Source organism: Cydia pomonella, chromosome 27 (genome assembly GCF_033807575.1).
Source record: "Cydia pomonella isolate Wapato2018A chromosome 27, ilCydPomo1, whole genome shotgun sequence".
NCBI classification, from domain to species: domain Eukaryota; kingdom Metazoa; phylum Arthropoda; class Insecta; order Lepidoptera; family Tortricidae; genus Cydia; species Cydia pomonella.
This window is the reverse complement of record NC_084729.1, coordinates 200,237-210,916: the sequence shown is the minus strand read 5'-3', so window position 1 is coordinate 210,916 and position 10,680 is coordinate 200,237.

Here is a 10,680-nt window from a genome sequence, read left to right as displayed (position 1 = left end):
ACATCTTCCTTCGTAGCCTCCTTATCAACGTTATTTATAAATAATGGTATTTTTAAGTCCGCTGCCTTGAATTTATCTTGTACTGAAGTATTAGCCGTACCCTGTTTACCTATAAAACGTTGTTTCCACTTCTTTCCCTCAACCAATTTCCATTCTCCGTCCTTTTCCTTTTCGATGCATTTATTTTTCCATATACCGTCCGCACGCACCATATCGGCAAACGATTTGCTCCCGCGCCTCTCATATACCGGTTGCGCAGGTTCATTCACCTTTGTTACCGAGCGGTTCATTAGCTCAGTACTTCGACACTCCGTTATCTCGGGTCTATTACTAATCGAAATCGAAACATTCGACACTGCGATGTCCTCGTCTTGGGCCTCCTCGCGTAAGCTTCCGCTCGCTATCGGGTCGAGCGAGACAGCCTTAGTCTCGATTTGAGCGGGCGACAAGGACTGCGCATACACAGTCTTATTAGTCACCGCTGTCGTTGCCTCCGTTTCGATGCGCTCCGGGGTTGATGACCGCACGGTGCAATGTTCAAGTTTTTGCGCATCTGTGCGTGTCGTGTTCGTCTTAGACAATGGAGAAGACGATTGCGCGACTGTTCCTATGCGATCTGAAGGCACTGATTGCGGTGAAATATTAATTATACCCATAGGCCCACTCTCGTATTTATCTAGGATATAACCACCTCTCTTTGTATTTATATTTCCCTGATAATTTATATAACTGTTTACTATTGATGCATTTTTCAATTGTTCTAGTTCATTTTTTAATGTGTTAAATTGATCTACGCTTACACTAGTTTCCTTGATCGTTTTTAAGTCCTGTTGTAGCGTCAGAATGTCTTTTAGCAAGCGGGTACAATCTATGTGATCAAAGTTAACAGGCGGGAGCCTATGCAGATCTTTAGCCACAAAAATGGGCCGGTGCTCTGCATGTGTCTCTTTGAACACCCCAATAATATCAGCAATGTTCTTTTGTTTCACATTTTCCTTTCTCCGTGTAATATTTCGCATTTCAGTTGAAATTGACTCGAACAACAACTGTTTCGCCGCATTCACTTCCTGGTCTGAAAACGCACTTTCACATATTTGAATAATACTTCGTTCATTCATAATCCCAGCTTTATTTTGCACGAAAGCTAGCATTTCATTTATTACAATATTACAAGTATTGCACTTCACCACGGTCGAACCGGCTGAGGTCATTGTCCTCTACTTGGCCAGTTGCACGTAAGATCACACGTCCGTACGCAAGGTCGCGCGGCAGCTGACTGTAACTGACTGATTATAAACGTTAAATTTTTGTAAAAAGGAGGATGGGCAGATTTGTATGGACACTGGCCCATGAACCAATAAGAATAAGCGACATACCATGAAAAATATTTTTTATAGACTTGTCTAATCTCTGTTTAAAAAAAATACACAAAAAACCTAAGAAAATGAATAAAAAACTAAAAAATCGTGACACAAAATCATCACCTTTATATATGACCGGTGACAGGAACTAAAAATATATAGACACGTTTCAACTCGCACTACTTTTTGCGACGATAATTTTTACACCTGCCTGCCACAGTAAGAGTTGTACAACGTAGAATAACCCATCCAGTGACATAGCGCTTGCCCTTATTGGTCAAATGGGCCAATTAGGTCACCCTCCTTTGACATTATCACCATGATATGCCTATACTTTGTCTTTTTAAATGCCATGAAGCTTGGTCCAACTCTACTCTGTATTGTGTAGACTAGATTCGGACTACAAGTGGGTAATGTAGGACGATCGGTCATGTGTGTGGTCTGTAAATAATAGATGAGCTGTTACATGATTTTGAGCCATATAAATAAGACCGTACTACTACTTGTAGTAGTAATTATAGATGAATTTTATGAAATGATTTTTTACTTGTAGTAGTAACTTAGTAAGTATAGATGAATTTTATGAAATGATTTTTCGGCTGGAGCCCTAAGCTACTGACTGAACGGGAACAGACTCATTTGAAATGAAATTTTACCGTCTTATTTATATGCTTTTTGTCTTATTTAACTTAGCATATTACCGCTCCCATGCCAATATATAAAAGATGCGTGCCTACTTGTCAAACATAACCCAAACTTATTCACATCTCGTAGTGAGACAAGTACAAGACACACAAGGGCGCAATATAAGAATTTGCTGCACCAGCCTCCTTGCCGCTCTTATATTTATAAAAAGAACTGTTTTAATATGTGTATAACCATTTATAATAAATTATCTGACGAAATTAAATTGGAAGCTAACAATTCATTTAAGATTAAGTTGACAAAATGGCTTCAAGAAAAATGTTTTTACAGCATTAAGGAATATTTAACATAATGTAATTAGGTATAATAATATTATTATTGTAAATATATAATACTAGCTTTTAAGTAACGAGGTGATGCTCTTAGCAGCACATTGCATGTACCTAAAATTTGCACACCTGCATGCAGGTTGAGCACGTGAAACTTTTGTTTATTTTTAAGCCCTTTAAACCTTGTTCTTGCAAATAAAGGTTTTTATGATTTTATGATTATGATTTATGGTTCAAAATCATGTAACAGCTCATACTGTTATCTGACACGTCACACACGTGACCAATCGTCATACATTACCCAAACTCGTTATCTCAGAATGAGTTGTTACATAAATTTAAACCTTAAAACTGGCATATTAGTTGCTTTTTATCGACATGGTTGCTTTGGTACGCATTTAAGACACCTCTCCATAAAAGAAACAAACTCCTTTGTTTAACAAATTAGGGTCTGAGGCGTAAAAATCATTTTAGAAAATTCATAGTGTACTAACATTTTTTATCGCTTAAAACGGTAAAATCCTTCTTATTTCCAAGTGATTACCACCTTAAACGGTTAATTAAAAAAACGGTTAATTTCTACGATTATACGGTTATTTAAAGCTCTTTTAACTTCGCGGTAAGGTTAAGTTCATTTGAGGAAACTGAACTACAAGGTTTAATTATTTTTTCGTAAAATATAATCAGTAGCGTTGTTGTACGGCAATTATATTTAAATCGAGATCGTCCGAGATAGTACTTGCGTTTAGTAGCAAATGTATAAACTCATACTAAACACTAATTAATAAATATGTAAACAGGCCCTAAAGCAACACACGCTCGTAAGAGCCTTATCAAATAGAAATAAATCACTGATTATCTCCAAAATTGAGTTAATTAGGTTTATTTGAGAAAGTCACTTAATTGAAATTAACGGAGTACCTATAAAAACACGGTGTTAGTGCTTCTGGGCATTTTCCGCAAATCGACAACCATTGTGCCTATTTTGCGTGAAACGAAGTAACGCTAATCTAACCACCCTAGCTCCTCCACGAAGCCTAGCAATATTTTCAGGCCGCGTAGCCAACGTGCATATCGTTCACGCTCCGTGGCGAACGAAACGCAACTGTCACAGTCGCACTAATATGGAAGAGTGATAGAGAGAGATGACTACGCTACGCTACGGAGCGTTAACGATTGTAACGTTGGCTACGCGGCCAGGTTGCTAACTGCCTCTCTTATGCACGGAGTCCCTAAGTATTTGTAGGTGATATAAAAACATAGTGTATATAAGTAATTTATACAAAAACCAATTTCCGATCTTACCAGTCAAGCTATCAATTCCCTGTCCATTAGTGTACTGGTCGATGAACCTCAGGACTTGTCTTCTGGCATCCTGGACCTTGTAGTACTTGGTGATGGAGTCGGCGTCGTAACGTCCGTTGTAGCTGCAGCCCCAGCTGCGGCCGTAGTCGGGCGTGCAGATGTATGGGATGTCGCGAGTATTATCCCGGCCTGAAACAAAATTAGACAGAGATATTTATTTAGATTCAAGTGCTATTATTTATTTAAAAACTTCATGTACTAAAGGCGAACTTAATGCAATGCCATGAGGCATTCTCTACCATTCAACCTTAGGGCAAAGCAGAAAGATTGTAGGCGGTGCATTTAAAACTAAAGAAATTGTTATTGAAAGAATTAGAGTCCTAATACATATAATTTAATTATAAACTTCAACTTCAAAACTACTTAAATACATAAAGATACATACATAAATTACATATTCAGGATTAAAAACATAAGAGTCCGCAGCAAGCCCGGAAGAATATCACCTCCCCATACAAACGGAGTTTTGTTCTCATTTTAAAACTACGTGTTGGATTGTAATGAAACTTTGCACATACAATGGCATGAGCCTGGTAGAGAGATACCATTTTGTACCATTTGGCGTAGAAACTCTAGGTCCATGGGGTCCCAGCGCGCACAAGTTTTTTGGAGAAATCGCGAAACGTCTGGTTGACGTAACTGGTGACCGAAGAGCTGGCGGCTTCCTCGCACAACGTATCAGTATTGCGATACAACGAGGAAATGCCGCCAGCATCCTTGGTACAATGCCTCAAGGGCCTATTTTAGATATAAGCTAGTTATAGTAATCATCTGTACATATCCAATATTGTTATTGTAAATACAGAATTTGTTTTAATGACATGAGGTATACTATTTTTTAAAAATTAAAAAATCATTTTAAGTGACAGATTTACTAATAAAATTTAATTTTGTGTATAAAACAACGTGAAAAATTTGGCGTAATTTACTTGAACTCATAAAACATTTTTTCCTTCTTTTGGCCTCAGAAATGCGTAATAAATATTTCCTTTCCTCGTGTTACACCGTGTATGTCTCTTAATTGTTTTTAGAGATATACATAAAATAACCAATGCACCGGTGTCTCAGATAAACATTCACACAAGTTTTATTTTTTATTTTATAGGACATTATTACACAAATTGACTAAGTCCCAGAGTAAGCTCAATTAGGCTTGTGTTGAGGCTACTAAGACTATGATATATATAGTTTATAAATACTTAAATACATGGAAAACACCCATGACTCAGGAAAAAATATCCGTGCTCATCACACGAATAAATAGCCTTACCAGGATTTGAACCCGGGACCATCGGCTACATAGGCGGGGCCACTACCCACTAGGCCAGACCGGTCGTCAAAACAATTAGTGATATAATTAAACATTTTACCTGGGGTTCTGCCGAGAAGGCTGCCAGTCAAGCCTGGTGATCCAAGGAGACAGATGAGGATCTTTCCAATGGAGACGACCACTGGAAAATAATGCTATGATTAGCTAACTTATTATCTTATCAATATACCTAATAACCTTAAAGGTTTACAATGGTTGAAATATAAGGTAATAAAAAGTAAAAGTATAATACACTGTTGATAATATCATGGTTGTCTACAAAAAGTGCGAGATTTTTTTTATGATTTGCAATTTCTATTGAACGTCACTTTATAAACTGTCGCGTTTTATACACACAAGGTAAAAATAATGAATTTATATCCTGTAGACCCGTTAATATCAATAAGTTATTAGCATACTTATGGTCTAATGATATATTTATTGAAAATGTACTGCATTGAAAATAACAATGTACAAAATGCAGGCGTAATGCCTGCTCTTGTAGACAAGCGTTAAACAGATAATGATTCGAAACAACTAAAAAAGATATATAAAGATAAAACAGTTTTATTGCGCTAACAATAAAATACGATTACTTCTAAATTTTTTTGAGAATTTCATATTAATTTAACTTGATATTAAAATTATGTTATTATTCTTATAAAAATACTTACAGTTTCCAAGGAGAGACCCAACTGGAAAAGGATAATATTTATTAGAACTTTTTTTTATTCTTAAACTATAACGCGCTAATATTAAAATTTCGCAGTAATAAGTGTGTATAGTATGAATTTTGTGAAATGATTTTTTCGGAACTGGCCCTAATATGTTAAATAAAAGCCTTGTTTCTTTTATGCAGCGATTACCAATACTACCGCTACTGACTGAACGGGAGCAAACTCGTTTAAAAAGCAACTTTACCATCCTATTTATATGGTTAAAATTCATGTAACAGCTCATTCTGTCATCTGACAGGCAGTGTTGACTGAACGTTAATTAGAATTGAAAATATTGAAAATGAACCATTAAAAATTGAACCGTAAACCTTAACAGACGGTTACAGTTTACGGTTCGGCTAACACTGTTGACAGGCCACGCACGTGACCGATCATCCTATATTATATTACCCAAACTCGTTATCTCAATGAGCTGTTACATAAATTTGAACCTTAATTCTATAACGATAGTTGTTTTTTAACGACATGGCTGTTTTGGCACGTGCCTAAGTCGCCTCCAGAAAAGAAACAAAGGCTTTTTTAACAGATTATTGTCTGAGGCGTAAAAATCATTCGAGAAAATTCATAGGTACTATATAGGTCAATAGATAAGTTTTGCAATAGACAAACAGGTGGCCTATCACATATACTTTTTAAAACTATTTCCATATACAATGATTGCCTGGAAAATCTATTTTTTAATAAGTAAATTTAAAAATAAAGTAAATGTTTACCGTACAAACATTGTCTCTGGAAATATAGTTTTAAAAAATATATGAGATAGGCCACCTCATTGTTTCATATTTGTCTATTGAAAAACTTATCTAGTGACCTACGTATATATGTTTATAAAGACATGAAAAAACGGAATTCAGGAAACATTTAAACTATTTATAACATAATTTTTACATACAAACTTTAGTTATATATCCTATGACGTGTATATCTCGGCGGCCGATCGGAAAATCCGCCCAATCGTAAAGTTCCTGTGTAATGTTTTGACGGTAGTCACAATAAACCAAGAGATAGGTAGGAAAGGTTCGTTAGCTTGCTTCTGATGCCCGAAGGGCAAACTGTCCAGAAATAGGAGCCGGGGCTCTGTCAACTCTTCATGATATGCCTAGGAATTTAATGAACTGGTGGATATTACATATACAATAATATTTGACCACGTAAGTCTTCACGTAATTGTACAAATAACCTCGCGTCGCTCACGATACAACATTATAGCGAAGTTGTATTATATAATCGTTTTCTTAATTGGGTTGAATTTTACTTCTTCCAAAAAATTTCGACACAAAAGAATGTTTTTTGTTTGTTTTGATGAAAGTTGAACTTTCATTGAAACGTACTTGTTGATCGTAAAGTACGTTGTGAGGCACAAAGAAAAATTCGAATTTAGAACTGTAATAGAAATAAAAGAAAGTTGCACATTCAAAAGCACAAAACTTGCCCTGGCCCTGGAGTTTACGAGGTTAAACATAACACATTCACAAAAGTAACACATTCACTCGGCCTGATTTGAACTTTTTAATACGTCAAAAAGTTTCTAAAGATACGATATCGATTGGATATGACAATGTCAAAAGTGATGTTTTTGTTTTAAAGTCACTTTTGACACTGACATATCTGATCCATATCGTATATTTAGCAAATATTTGACGTATCCGATTCGAATCGGGCCCTAAGTCAACGTGTTCGTAGCGCTACGCTCGTAGCCGATCCCAGCATTTTCCTGTTTTGCAGAGGAAAGCGACTACGAACAGAAAATCCGCCAAACTGGTTCCCGGCACTCAATGTGGTAATGTATCAAATAAACATCGCTTAGTTTGCAACGACTAGACATACTCTGCAGTGGTAGATAATGTTTATCGATTAAGGCCAGTCCACACGGGATAATCAAATCAACCGATTTGATCAGAAAATGGATTAGCGTCAATCTCCAATTTTAGAGTTACCTATGGTGATATTTGAACGCTCTAAATTAAAAAAAACCGGCCAAGTGCGAGTCGGACTCGCGCACCATTACCCAAAAAACGACAAAAAAGTCACGTCTGTTGTATGAATCAGTACCCCTAGTGTAATTTCAATCGACATCATAACGTGACGAACGCGTTTGCGTTAAGTCTCATTTTGTATAGGATTTTGAGTTTCAAAAACGTCCCGCTTGGCGCGCTCTTTCTAAATCCAATACAAAATGAGACTAAACGCAAACGCATACGTCACGTTTCAAAATCGAATTTATTTACACTAGGGGTACTGAATCAGAATCAGAAATTTATTGGTAAAACTCAACATTTTACATGTAATTTTTTCTTAACCTAGGTATAAATGAGAGCCATCACTTAAATTCTGATTTTAATCTGTTTTTAGAAATACATTATCTGTGAAAATATTTCATAGTTCACCAGATACAGCCTGGTGACAGACAGATAGACGGACAGTGCAGTCTTAGTAATAGGGTCCCGTTTTTACCCTTTGGGCACGGAATACGGAACCTTAAAAATGCCCCCAAACGTGAATACTAGCGTCACAAATTGGTATTTTTGCGGCTTCACCTCCATTCTATCGTTAATATCGGCCATAATCGGCGACCCAAATTGGCGTTTGCGTTTGCGTCCAGCCATGTATCGAATACGGCCACGGTGTTTGAAGTATAATGATTATTAAAAAAATTCCTTTACTAAAACAAATAGTGCCCGGGTTGGACCCGGGTACGTCCTTAAACTACGTCCAAAAGAGAGGTATGGGCATTGTGAATGTCATCTGGCTTTGTGTGGTAGGGCACAGCCAGTGGATGTAATTCCAGATCTAGAGCAGAGCCCAACTGGGGAAGTACCTCCACCTTACAGAAAACAGCAGCCAAATAACACTAGACCCCACTCATAGTGTTGTGTTCCTGCCGGTGAGTAAAGTTGCCAGAGCTCATCGAGGGGGGCGGATTTAGGATCGGCAACGCGCATGTAGCTCTTCTGGAGTTGCAGACGTACATAGGCTACGGAGACTGCTTACCATCAGGCGGGCCGTATGCTTGTTTGCCACCGACGTAGTATAAAAAAAAAATAGTGCTTCTTAAAAACTGCATGAGTAACATCAATTTGAACGAAAATGTGTGTTGACAGCCTATTATACGGTAGATCTAAAGGGGGCCCAGTGATCACCAGTTCGCCGGACGATATCGGCCAGTTATTCGCCATTGTCAGCTTTTGCGAATACATAACAGGCCGATATCGTCCGGCGAACTGGTAATCAGTGGGCCCCCTTTAAGCATGGTCAGATTCTAGAGGTAATAATACTAATAATTGATATTAAACTTTATATTACTTACGTCCAGGAATCAAAGCGTCAATGATGCCGCCAATACCACGTGCAGCTATAAAAAAGATGTCAAAACTTACAAAACTAAAAATATTATAAAACAGAATAAAAAATATATGTCAACGACAATATTGACAATATAGTTGATTTAAATCTAAGAAGCAATCAACTAACTGCTTTGGCTCAGCGATCCAATTCAATTCAATTCAATTCAAATATACTTTATTCATGTAGGCCTAGCAACAAGCACTTATGAATAGTAAGACAGTATTACATATAATTATCTTAATCTAATTATCAGAGCAATTTATTGATGTTGTAAATATTATTCCATATATAATACTAATGAATATAATTCATAGATCAAATTTAATACTAAAACTTTCACAAAATATAGACATACAAAAAGAATCTTGGCCTCCGAAACGAGAGAACGCCACCTGTCCCGATCCAGCGCGGTTTTCTGTCATGAATTGGCATTCAGCCGACGCAGGTCCGCGTCCACGACATCACACCAGCGGTACCTGGGGCGCCCGATCGGTCGACGGCCGGTTGGTCGCCCCAAGTACGGTTCCAATAAGCAATCAGATTCAAGATTATGAACATGAGCTTGATATATACCTACTGAAAATGATATCGTATTTCAAATAGCCCAGCGGTGGCAGCATGGTTGCATTTTTATCATTTGTCACTATGCCTGTCACTTTCGCACTTACATACCTGTTAGAACGTGACAGGCATGGTGACAGGCGATAAAAATGCGACCGTGCTTAGCCCGCAGATATACAACGTTTCACGAATATACGAGTATATACCAAATTTCAAACAAAGCGTTGAAACATTGATTGGATATGACATGAATATTTTTTAATCAAATTTCTATAAAGAAAAGTAGCTACAGTATGTAAAGTAGCTACAGTATGTAAAGTAGCTACAGTATGTAAAGTAGCTACAGTATGTAAAGTAGCTACAGTATGTAAAGTAGCTACAGTATGTAAAGTAGCTACAGTATGTAAAGTAGCTACAGTATGTAAAGTAGCTACAGTATGTAATTGCATAATTTAAACAGTAATCTAAATTGTATTTTTTTGTTATTTATAGGTAATGTATGTTAATTATAAGATGTAATGTTTTGATAAGATGTATCCCGCTGAATTTCTTTCCGGTCCATACTGGTATACCCTCCTCCAATTGAGGTGGGAAATAAATCTTCTCGGGTCAGAGGTGCAGGGTTAGAGCCGGTGTAGCTCTATTTGACGTTCATAAGCGCATTGAAATATGCCTACTTGAATAATAAACTATCTTATCTTATCTTAAACGGTTTAGGTTGCTAAAACTGAAAACAAAAATATTACTTTGCTAATTCGCGAAAAATTAACATGCTAGTCAAACAGTGCTAACCCGTTATACTTACTTGCGTATTTTTACATATATTTAGTGTTCCCTCCCACCGCAAAAATAAATACGCAATTAAATATAACAAATCACCACCAAGACAAAACTCGACATGCGTTTCATTTAGGTTGTTGTCTGTATATTAAGGTAAATATACAAGGTGGCCAAAAAATATGTACATTCCCGTTGCCAGGGAAGTTTTGGGATTATACTGAGCAACTTTTACTATGGAACCAACCCCG